Raw genomic sequence first — 13,121 nt, 5'->3', positions numbered from 1 at the left:
TATAAAAAAAAACAATTTTCTTGAAAATTTTCTATAAAAAGATAATTTTTTTGAAAATTTTCTATAAAAATAGAATTTTCTTGAAAATTTTCTATAAAAATAGAATTTTTTGAAAATTATTCTATAAAATTTTTTTTCGAAAATATTTAAAAAAAATGATTTCTATAAATACATAATTTTCTCGAAAATTTAGGATTTTTGTCGTTTTTTATAAACAGAGAATTCTATTGAAAAAAGAAACAATTTTCTTCATTTTTTTGAATATTTAAATTTTTTTAATTTTCATTAGACGATAATCTGCAGATATTTTTTTAAAGAAGGATAATCTACCAGAACATTTTCTGTGAAAATACTTGTATATATTTCAATAAGAAAAAAATAATTTTTTAAAAGATTTCTATAGGAAAAGACATTTTCAAAAAAAAAAATAAGAAATTAATTTTCGAAAATTTAATTAAAATCATTCTAAATCATAATCAATGAGTTCTCAAATAATAAAAAACAAAATCAATCAGAGTACTTATATTTTACTCTCTCAAAAATTTCTTATAGAACATTTAGTTCTATAAGAAATTTTTGAAATTTGTCGATTAAAATATATTAATAAAAATTGTCTCTAGCTATAAAATTTTTGTTTTAAATATAATAATGTCTATAAAACAAATGTTGGCAGATATATAATTTCCTTACTTTATAGCTTTCTAAAATTAGTGTGCCTAATGAGCACAATAATTTTGTCCCAACTAATTTCCTTTTAATATTGCAATTTAAAAATTTCTAAAGTTAAGCTTTTAATTTATATTTCCTAAGTCGCAATATTTATTTCTTTAAAACTCACTCCAAAAATCTGGTTTTTCTTGAAACGTGCAACAACACTTTTTATTCATAATAATTACTTTCGACTATCACTTTCCATAAATTTACATTTCTTATGCACGAGCCAATTTAAGAAGTTTTATTTTCCATATTTTCTGCATAGTTGTTCATAGTTTCAGGTTTTATTTTTTTCTGTTTTTTGTCGAAAATTTATTGTTAATAAATATGCATAATATATAGCGACAATGTAACATAAAAACAACATACTATTTACAAGATTGGCACGCGTTACTGCTTCTTAATGTAATCATAAGATTCTCACCAAATATGGTCGGTCAAACAGTGGTATAGCAGAAATATAGAAAACTTGTAGAACACAAAAAATCCCAAAGGAAATATTGTTTCCTTGGAAAATGAATCTTTTTTTAAAAAGGAAACAAAGAATTTTTTAGTGAATTTTGTTAGATATGGAACGACATGGGAAGGGTGCTACATAATCTTATTAGTTCGCAATCAACTTTATATGCGTTTGTATTAGTAAACCCCACAAAAAATACTCTTCATTGAATCGAAAAAGAAAAAGGGAATTAATGAAAAGACCTGCAAAAATGATGATATTAACAAAAACTCTGGCCTCAGGTAAGTTAGTGGTTAGTGTCCTAATCTAGTAGACCGTAGGTGGTGGGTTAGATTCCCATCTGCGGCTCTGGTTAGGGAGCGCACAACAGTTCCGATTAATGCCTAGGTCTATTTCTTCGGATCGTTATCTATACAACTTATACTACTTAATAAACAGGTCTATGGACTAGTAATTATATTAGTCCATAGAATTGCTTATATACTAGTCGCGGAGTAGACATTTATTTTAATTCCATATGATAGTCAATATAGTCCAAAGAATATTTTAAGAGTAAATGCAGTTCCACGCAAATCTTAGCACTTATTGTAGGATATTCCCAAAGAAATACACAAAATAAGTGAGCATAAGTATGTACGAACAAAATTAATGTTGTTACAATGTTGTGTAGTAGATCATTACATTTGTAACAACCGAACCAACAAGACTCAACAGTTACAGCTTCAACACAATGACACAATCAAGTCCACATATAATAATAAACAATCGTATGTTAAGAGACTAAAGATCTGTATGTTTCTTTTTAGTTTAATTTTTTTGTCTGTAACTGGTGATGATGTTAAAGGTTTGGTAGTCTCTGGTTGGTAAACTAGCTGCTTACATGGTTGGTTGGTTGTTTTGGCTAGAGTTTTGTGTCATTTTAAGATGGTCATTCATCTTCAGCGAAAATAATTCACTTTGACCGCGTTCTAAAGAAAATGTAACAACATAAAACCGAAAACATTCAACAAGCATAACAACAAACGCAAACAATATGTGCGAAATATATAGCCGAGAAGACAACAACAAAAGACTAGATACGACGGATGGATGGATGGTTGATGATTGTTAATGTGACTGGCTCACGGGTTTTATTAACAACAGCAGCAATTTTAGTAACACCAACATCAGTTTAAGCAACATCTACTTGTTTAAAATCGAGCTGCTGCAGCAATTTTAAGCTGTCTGTGTAACTATCTTGTTGTCTGTCCGTCTGTCCGCTTGCCTGCTTGTCTATCTTTACATTTGCCCGTCTGTCTTTCTGTCTTTAACTATTTCATGTTCAGTTTCAATTTTATGTAGGTCTATATTTTATTGTGTTAAACAAACCAATGTTTTGTGCTTGTAAACATGTTTAAAAATATTTATGAGTCTTATTTTAAGAAACCCACCATATTTCTTATTCTAAGACTAGATGCGGTTTTTTTTTTGTTCCTTAACAATTTATCTAAAATGCAGAAATATTTTCCCTTTTTTCATACAACATATTTTTCTAGTCTTGCAGAAGATTTAATGTTAACTAAACTTAAGTTACCAAGAAATATGGCTAAAATCACACCAATTTATGTTTCAGTTTTTTTTTTGTACTTCAATCTTAGTTTATACTTGATGTTGTTACAAATTTTAAGACATTTATTTTTTCATTTATATTTTTTATCGTTTTACGATTTTTTGCATTATTTGTATTATAGGACAAACGTGATGGAGTTTTATGTTGGTTTGTCTCCTTCTTTTTTTTTTGCAATATTGTTTGAAAAACATTTTTATCTTCATTGCCGCCATGCCGCCTGTGTTTGTTTTTTTAAATGGCCTAAGCCAAGTAGTGGTCAAGTTTACTTGCATTTTTATAGACTTTTTCTCAAGCATATTCCTGCTTTAGGTTTTGCAAATAATTGCTTATAATGTGTGCAGTTTAGACTTTCATGGTTTTTGGCATTAATTGGCAAAATATTTGACATTTTTGTAACAAGTTCTCAAGGGTTTAAAGTCCTTTTGTATCTCTTCTTTCGTTTTCTGTTGTTTTTGTTGCTTTATGTTGAAATTACTTGTAGTTTGAGTTTTTTATGGAATTTTTTTAATCTTTAATATTTGAATTGAAATTGAATAATTACAAAGTTATTTTGTTAAACAAACTTAAAAGTCATTTTTCTAATCGGTATAACATCAAGAACATTTTTAGAAATTTTAAAATTTGTACGATTGATATTTTAGTCGAGTAATTAGTTTTGTTTAATTGGTTATTTTATTAAGAATTAAATAAGTCTTTTTAAGGAAACGTTGAATTTAAATTGGAATTAATTCATTGGCACAAATTTGTCCGATAAAAGTTTATTTTATATCTTAGATATTTTAAAAAATTAGAAAAATTTTAAGAATAATTTTAGCAGAATTTTTGCCAAAATTTAAGATTTTTCCATGAAACAATTTAGCCTTAACTTATAAGTAAGAGTTTTGGGAATTTTTTAAGTTTTTAATAAGCTAAAAGCTTGTAGTCTTGCGGTCAACCACAATATTGTGTGACCTTGATTTATTTTGTCAGCAATTTATTCAAGTGTGTCATAAATATTTACGTTTTTTTCAAAGAAATTTAATATTATAAATCATTTTTAGACATTAAAATAAAATTCCTTTAACAAATGTTTTGTTACCTGTTTCTGTCCTCAGCTAAAATTTCGTTTACCTGAATTAGGGTAATTAGAGCTTATTAACCACAAAAAAACGACAAGAATGTTAAATAATTTACGTGCAATTTGGTCATAACTCTTTTGCATCGCTTTAGCATAAGAATGGCTTCTTTCTAAGAGTATTCATGAAATCTAATAAAATAATATTTTTAAGCCTTTTGCAATGTTAGCATTTGAGACCAAAAGTAACTAGTGTTGTAGCCAGTGAAAAATTATCTTCTAAAAATTTTGTTAATTTGCTTTTGTTTTTGTTCCAGACTAATAATGAAGTATATTGTGTATAAGACTCTACATGCACTCTAATCTCCGCTAGAGATTATTTAAAATTATTTAAAATTTAGCGTGCAGAAACTTGAAACTATTAATTCACTAAATTATTTGTATTTGCCAAAGTTCATCACACTTCCTATGTGATCTACATTGACTTTTGGATTAATGTTGAATTGAATCTATCAACTATTTAAATACTAAACATAAATGTTAAATATGGTTAATTATGAACCGAGTTAGAAACGTCCAAAGTGCAAAAAATTACAAAAACTGGATGCACTTAAACAACAGAATATTCTAAGTTTCTATTCTCTATTCTCAATCATCTCTTCAATAAGTCGTTCTATGGATATAAAATCTTCTTGGATTAATTCGAAGGGAATATAATTTCCATGAAGTTTAATAAGTTGAGAAGTTGGTAGACGATTTATTCTGGTAAATAAGGTTTAAAGTTATAGGATTTTTATTGAATTTAGAATCAAAGTTTCTAGTATTTCTTAAACTGAATTATCTAGAATTTAAAGGAGCTATTCTGGATGTACCCGATGTATAACAAATTTATAATATTCCCATCTTGTGATTTATGGTTTTTAGTAATCGTATTGTTAAGAGAAATATCAATTATCAATCAATTATAAAAATGAGCTTTCGAAATACAATATATATAACATATAAAATTGTAAATTCTCCAATTTACCCTATTTCAAATAGAAAGCGCTCTACCAAAATCCAGTTCCAAATATTTTCAATATGGAATTCTTAAGAATTCATCTATCATCTTAACTTTGGAAAAAAAAAACTCATTAGAAATTTTAGAATTAAGACTAAACTACTTTATAGCTCTGCTTAAAATAGTATAAATTTTTGCCTGAAAATTAAAGAGTCAAACTTAGACATATACTAGCAATTATACATCATTAGTCAACTACAGTGTTGTTGCCTTTCTATAAGTGTAAAACTGTTGAAAGTCAGAGATGGCGCTCTTTTTTGAGTTGAATTAGAAATACACAATAATGCTGGTGCCACTGTAGTAGTTAGTTAGTGAATTTAAAGATAATACTACAAGTATGGTAGTAGTTGGGTATATCTACCCAAAGTCATAGTGGCAATGGCACTGATACGAGGAATTCATTATAACGACTATAATAATGATGATGCTGTTGCTGCTGATGATAACAGTGCCGGTGATGTCATGACATGATAAATTCTCTTTTTGTTTTTTTTTTTTTTTTGCTGCTTCAATCCATTCATTTCCCCTCTATAGTATTAAGTTTTAAACTTTTTTTAATTTTTTTGTAACAGCGTACCTGTTTGGTTGCTGAATACATTTAGAAGGTAAAAACTATTTTGTGGATTTTGCATGCAAAAAAGGTAGAAGTTTGTTTTTGTTCTTTCTTAAAATACTTATTTTCTAGTGGATACGTGTTTTGTTTTTTTACTAGTTTCTTTAGTATTTTGTATTTCCTCTTATTTCTGAAGTGACCTATATTTGGCTTGAGTCTATAACTATGTTTTTTTTTCGTTTAAAGTACAGATATAATGGGTTTTTGTGTAAATCTTAATGATAGTTCTTGATGAATAATCATCATTATCAAACATCAAGTTTCACATCGCAAAAAGAACAATGTCGTGAAAGATGAATAAGGAAGGGGGGAGGAGGTGTTTTAAGGAATCATTATAACAGAAACATTTAAATGATGAAGTAATTATTAATGATGCTATACAATATATACCTATGTACGTATGTATGTATGTTACGGGAGTATTTGGAAAATGATGAATGGTTGATTATCGTAACGTTTCCGTAAAATAGTATTTGTAAATGTTCAAAAATTTTAACTTTTATTAAGAATGCAAAAATTTGTGACACGTTTTTGAAGTTATAGAAATAACTGTCATTAATTTTAACTGTTATTTTTATATAATAGTTTCCTAACGATAATAAATTCTAAATATTTATGTATTTCGTGTATTAAAGAACATCCGCCTTGCTAATGTCTTTTATATAATTTTATCTTTTTATTATTTTCGGCGTAAGAACAATTTTTTTTATTTGTGTCAAATGATGTCATTTTCGTGCTTATTATCTCCAAAAAAATTTAAAATGGTTTCTAAAGTCAAACTCCAGAACAGTATCAGCTATAAAAAGATAAACGTGGTCTATCTCGGCATCTAATAAATGATTTTAATAAATCAGACAATTGTTATCACGTTTAATCAAGATCATATCAGAAGGATTTTAATACTAAAACTATTTACTGTAGACAAACTTATTTCTACTGAAAAATGGGTCTTCAAGTTTAATAAGTCTTTATAAAGGAAGAATTTTAAAATCTATCCAAATTTTTCGATTTGTCTAGTCTAGTCGAACGAAATTTTTGGTAAGTTTTATCCCATCTCTATCCATACGTATTGATCGGCGATTAGGGTCAATACGTATGTCAGCGATATTTTATAATGATTACGACTTTTAAGACTCTTTGAACTAGAATAGATTTGCGGTCTATACTATGGACTATAACTGATGGTACAGCAAGGTCGATATGATAATATCGCATCTGAATGTAGAAGTTTCTTCTTAGAGATTAATCATAATGTGATCACTTGTACGTTATTTAACACATGGATCCATTTGGTTCAGCCTTATATTCTATTTTGAATTCAAATATTTATTGTACTTACTGCTTCATTCTGAAAATAAACAGAAAATAGAAAAGTTAAAATACAATTTATTTACTTAATTAATTTTAAGTGGAAAATTAAAAAAAAAAATTAATTTCAATCTAATTAAAGCATTTTAAGGCCAACAAACAAAATCACAATTTTAACAAAAAAGTACTAAATCTTCTTACTTTCCAAACAAATTGAATGTTTAATTTGCTTTGCAACATTTTAACATCTATTTGCCCTTTAGCTTTATTTATGTCACTTTCATTGTCTTTCTCCAGCACACCACACCATTGATTGATTGTTATCAATGGTCTAATCAAGCGTTTAACTTAATTATGTACCTTGTCAAAGCATGTCTTGTCTAGTACTTTTTTTCCGATCATTTGTTACCTAACTACCACTAGTCAGTCACTCGTGCTTCTTGGTTGTGAGATTTCACGTTTAACTTATTACACTTCTCTGGCTTTTTTCTAAACTAAGTACGTTTTTTACTTTATTTTCTAAGAAGAAGAAGAAAAAAGTCAATTTCCTATATTAAATACATCAAACACACTTCTTCATTCACTTGCAACCACTTGTTGTTGTTGGACGGTTGGTTGGTTGGGAGGCGTTAGATTATGTTTACAACCTCTCAAGTTATTTTCTGGTTACTTTGACTGAATGACTGCATGCCCATCAAGGCATGATTGTACTTATCGGTATACATGAGCTTCTTCAACTTCTAATGCAGGTTGAGTGTCTAAATGTTTGTTTGTTTGTTTCAAAGTGTTTTCATGTGTAAGAAAAACTAAAGACGAAATAACTGAAGTATAGAAGCATAACAAATGTTCTAAAACATGGATATGTTGTAAGTGGGGTTTTTATGTGTATTTATAAGTGTATCAGCTTCTACTGGATAGTCAAGTCAGAGTGTATATGTGAGTATGTTCAAAAAATACATTTTTTACGCTTCACACAATGCCATTCACTCACACTCTCATTGACATTGTGAAATGAAATATACGCAAGTAGACATAGTTGCATAGATACTTTTATGTGGAAATATCAAAAAAATCTAAAAAGCCGGTAGCAATCTATATCTTGTATATACAAAAACAATAAAACATTTACACCATTTTCTGATAAATTTCAATATTTTATGTATATGTAGTAGTAACTTCTAGATTTTAGTTTCTAAAGACATCTTAAAAACTAAAGAAATATTACACATGTTGAAAAAAAAACTAATTTTAAATATAAACTTGCAACATTTTTTTGGAAACAGTGTTCGAAGTTTTCTTGAAATATTAGCTAAAATGCCTTAGATAGTTTAGAGTAGCTTTAGTTTTGCTCAAGCATAACAATTTATTAAAGTTTTGGTTTTAAAATAGTTAAACATAAAAATAGTAATGTTCTGCCTCAAGTGTTACATCTAATTTGTAAATTTTCTTGTTGTTGCTTGTCTTTCATTTTCTTGCCTTTCATAGTTTCCTTTCTGGCAGTTAATTTGTGCTGAGTTCTTGGAAATGGCCAGAAATAGTCGTCAGCTTGTCAATCTTGTTAAGAACCAGAGGCACACAAATTGAACAAATTATCTTAAGTGTTAATTTGAATCATTTGTTAGATGCGCGCCTCTATTTCTAGCAAGAAAAGGGCTGGGATTTTATGACATGAAAGGACACCAAAACAAAGTGGTACAAGCTTTAAGGAATCTACAAAAAAGGTTAATGTGCTTCCATATATAGACTTTACTTTCTAGCAAAAAAAAAAAAACTTTATAAACACTTGTTTTTGAAATTAAAAATAGAAAGTATTAAAACAGAAACATTTTACTTTTAAAATTATTTTTTTATCGCTAACATCATTAAATAATGTCTTCACCTTTCTACTTGTTGTTTCTCTTGTATTCCCCTCATTAAAATTATTACAAATATAATAACCATAACAATCATAATTTCAAATTTTATTACAAACTTGCCACAATAAACTCATTAAGAATTCAGCGTAACACAAAACCCAATAACCTTTATCTTTTACAAAATGGACCATTAAATGTGGTCAAAAACCATAATTATGTCAAATACACATTGATAAAGTCAACAGTCAAACGGAGAGACAAGCAAAGTCAATACAAATGTTCACTGGAATAAGAATCAACACTTTAATTATAATTGACAGAAAATATACAAAACAAAAAGAAAGAGATTAACAATAAGAATCACTTATAATGAGAATCACGATGACGATGATGAGTACCATGACGATGATAATGACACAATAATGATCATCTCTAAAAAAACACTTCAACATCATCGAACAGACAGCGCCACAAAAGTTACAAACGGTTAATTGTGCATGTGTGATGTAATCGGTTGGACCTTTAAATATAAAGATACAAATAAGATACAAAACAAACAACAACAATAAAAAACAACATTTTACAATAATACGGGCCTAATAGCAATAACAACACAAAAGGTATTTAAAAAGTGCATAAAAGCTTAAAGATAAGAAAAAGAAAGAAAGACTGTAAAGGAAAATATATGTGATCATAAAACTAAGGTGTGTTACAATTGCAGTGTTTGAAGAAACAATGTTGTTAAACACTTTAAAGAAATTAAAAGATTATTTTGCATAGATTGTGTTCATTATCATTTGTATTGTATGCAGGAGTTATAACCAAAATGGCAGACAGTGGTACAGATTGAACAAATTATGGTCATAATTACTGCTTTTCTTAATCCGCCTTAGAAATGGTTAAGGTAAATAAACTCGACTACTACTAGAACTGAACTAAAACTGAACTAGAACTGAACTAGAACTGAACTAGAACTGAACTAGAACTGAACTAGAACTGAACTAGAACTGAACTAGAACTGAACTAGAACTGAACTAGAACTGAACTAGAACTGAACTAGAACTGAACTAGAACTGAACTAGAACTGAACTAGAACTGAACTAGAACTGAACTAGAACTGAACTAGAACTGAACTAGAACTGAACTAGAACTGAACTAGAACTGAACTAAAACTGAACAGGAACTGAACTAGAACTGAACTAGAACTGAACTAGAAAACTGAGCTAGAACTGGAACTCAATTAAAAAAGAACAGATGTTAAGACTTATCTAATCTTGGTATTAATTTGAAAACAAAAAAGATTTAAAAAAAATCATATATTAATTTTTGCATATAAAAAATACTTTCGTGTTGTTAATTATTCAATAAGATTTTATATTTTTCTGTAATCTAATAAAACACACAATATCAATTACAATACATGCTGATGATGATGTGCTTCAAAGAAAAAGCTCTAAGAAAATATTATATAAGTGAAATAAAAGAAAAACAAGCTAATTTTAAACCGCAAAAGAAAATTAACGCTTCACAGTTATTATATCAACCATAAGACACTCCGCACCGTTCGCCCCATTCATACGTTTAAGTCTAAAATTTATTGTATTTTATATCTTACACACTTCAAACACGCAAATCTCATTAGGCCATAGAATTAACGTTTTTCTTTTTCTGCTGTTATTGTGGGTAAAAATATTGTTTCTGTTGTTTGTTACTTTATTAGGGTTTGTCAAGTCATTGGCACTACTTTAATATTTTTTTCTGCCTTGTACTTTTTTTTGGTGTTAGTGAGTGAGTGTGACAAGTTAGTTTTTTATGGTTAAAGAAATTTACGGTTGTGTATAAATTTTACATGTTAAGAAATACTATTTGCTACCTTGGGCTTACCAAAAATGGAATAACTTAAAAAATAACAAAATTAAAAAAAAAAAATACATTTTAATGTACAAGGCCGGTCATTTGGTCAGCCAGTGAACTGACTAATCGATCATTTGATTTTTATCAATCGATTATTACAATAAACTAAGCGTGTAACTTATATAGTTTGCCACAGTTAAACCAAAAGAAATTTGTCCAGAGTGATGATTTCTATCTAAAGGTTGTGCGATGATTGTTTGTTCATCAACTCCTTGATTGGTGGTTTAACGAAAATAAAGGCTTTCTCGTAAACACTTTCAATATTCTTACTCTAGTTTTATTCTTGTACCTCCCACTTCCGCAAATATTTCTTTTCTTTCTTTTCTCAAGAATTAGATAAAAAACCTATGCTTAATGCGTAATTATCACTATGTGTAAGTAGATCACATAGCATCTGCAGGATATTATTCCTTAAACTGCAGAATTACATTCCATCATATTTAGTCGCTGAGATGCCTAAAGGGTTAATCAAATCAAACACATATCAGCTGTCAAATGTCAATATCAGTTTCACTAGAAAACTTTTTGCCAATTTAGAAAATGTTTTCTTTTTTTCAATTTTATTACACTTTGTTTTATTATACCTTTTTAAAATTACTTTCTACATTTTTGTTGTTCTTTGTGTTGGATGAAATCTGTTTATTTTATTAGATTTCTTTAGAAAATTTTTTAATTAAATTTTATTGTTATTATCAATGTTAACAATAAATTTGTAATGCTACCTAGTGTGATGTTTTTTTAGAATAAAAAAATCGAAATTCTTTCTTTCATTCTTTAGCAAATAAAATAATGTTATTCAACTATAACATTTTGAAAGAAAAGCTATCTAAACAACAGCTTACTTATATAGTGCTGATTTTTTTCTCCAATATTTTTGGGCAATTCATTTAGATTGATTTTGTTAAAAAAAGAAATGCTTTTGCTTTTTTGCCGTTTAAAAGGTCATTAAACCTGTGACTACAATAAACTATTTAAAATTAAGGTAAAATGTGTTTAGCTTAAAAGGTAGCAAAGACCTACCAAATAAAACTGTTGTTATTACTTCTTCGTTGTTTCTTTCTTTCTATGTTTAGACGTTTCTAGGTTAATATTATTTATATTTATGTATGTATAAATATTTATTTGTTTTTATTTAAATATTTAATATATGCAATTAAATTTAAAAAAAATATCTATAGGTGTAGTTAGTTTATTTACACAGTATGTTGGATTTTTTATAATTATCAATAATAACTTATTAATTTTATGTGTATTTGTGTCTATTACTTAACATTTACTTTACTTAAGTGTGTGTGTTTCTTAAAACTATAATTTCTTTTAAATTTTTATTTATAATTTAACACTTTTGTAAGACATTTAGGTATTCCTCATTGATTACGTTTTTTGTTTTAAAGAAAAACCCCAAAATAACTGTTAACATATTTCTACTCATAGATACTTTTATGCTAAATAATTATGTATGAGTAAGTTTGCGTGTTTGTTAAATATGTACATTTTTATACTCTAGTATTGTAAGGTAGTGGCCAACTACTACCACTCATGTATACATTAATTCATTCATTCATTGACTGGCAGATGTTCGGTGGTATGTTTATATGTATTAATATATAATAATATAAACTTAACCATATGTTTATTAATAATAATCAATCATGTAACCATTATGTTTAACATACATGATGTTTTAATAACCAGAAAAATGTTGAAATACATTTTTTTCTAATGGTTGCTCTCAAATTTATGGTTTATTAAGAATTTCCTTATTTTTTCTGAAAAAATGCATCACTTTAATTGTTGTAAACATATATGTAGAACGTATAGTTAAATTGCATTTAACAAGATGTTATAATTAAGTGTTTATTTGCTAATGTAAAAAGATGTTTTAAAGAAAAATTAAAGATTACAATGACTACGAGTAGTAATCGAAATAGCCGTGTTTTAACTGTTTAAATAGAAAGTATGTGACATAGTCTTTTTACGGAAGGACTCGATTTTTTTTTTTTTTGGCTACAAGCCAGGGTTCTTGGAACAAATTTGCATAAACAACCTTATTTTTCATACACTGCAAAACGGAATAAGATACCGATTAAAGATCGTATATGATTAAATGTTAATAAGGTCCTTATTTCAGTTGGGTTTCTGAGTTGTTGCTGACTTCAACTGATCTAGCAGTTATTGTATGCATATTCTTATCGCATCCAGAAATGCATAAATTCTGAGCCAATTCTTATTCGGAGATGTTTCAATTTGTCAACATTCCTGGAACGTTTTCGTTCATCTTCTTTAAATTTCAAAATATTGATTTTTATATTTATGTTACAACTGAGATTGCCGAATTCTCGTCTGTAGTTTTAAAAAGTCCAACCCTTCTTGTTGAGAAATCCGAACATTAAGTTCTCTATATCTATTACGAAAAAACACGTCATCTCTTTAAGCACTGATTTCAGCCGTGAGAAATATGCGTATCAAGACCCAAACACATACATACTTTGCGTCGAACTGCAACTGACAGCTCGTGTTTAGTGTATGTGTT

General features: G+C 27.9%; 1 protein-coding gene across 1 annotated transcript in view; it reads right to left on the bottom strand.

Annotated features, from left to right (window-relative positions):
* The window catches only part of LOC111681064, a 59,605-nt gene that overhangs the window by 23,442 nt on the left and 23,042 nt on the right, over window positions 1-13,121 (bottom strand). The window contains exon 3 of the mRNA XM_046946923.1: window positions 6,850-6,858. The gene's annotated coding sequence lies outside the window, so the exon portion shown is untranslated. The remainder of the gene's footprint in view (window positions 1-6,849; window positions 6,859-13,121) is intronic.

The sequence above is a fragment of the Lucilia cuprina genome, chromosome 3, assembly GCF_022045245.1.
Source record: "Lucilia cuprina isolate Lc7/37 chromosome 3, ASM2204524v1, whole genome shotgun sequence".
NCBI lineage: Eukaryota > Metazoa > Arthropoda > Insecta > Diptera > Calliphoridae > Lucilia > Lucilia cuprina.
Note: the sequence above shows the minus strand (reverse complement) of the source record. Positions and strands in the feature narration are given on the sequence as shown.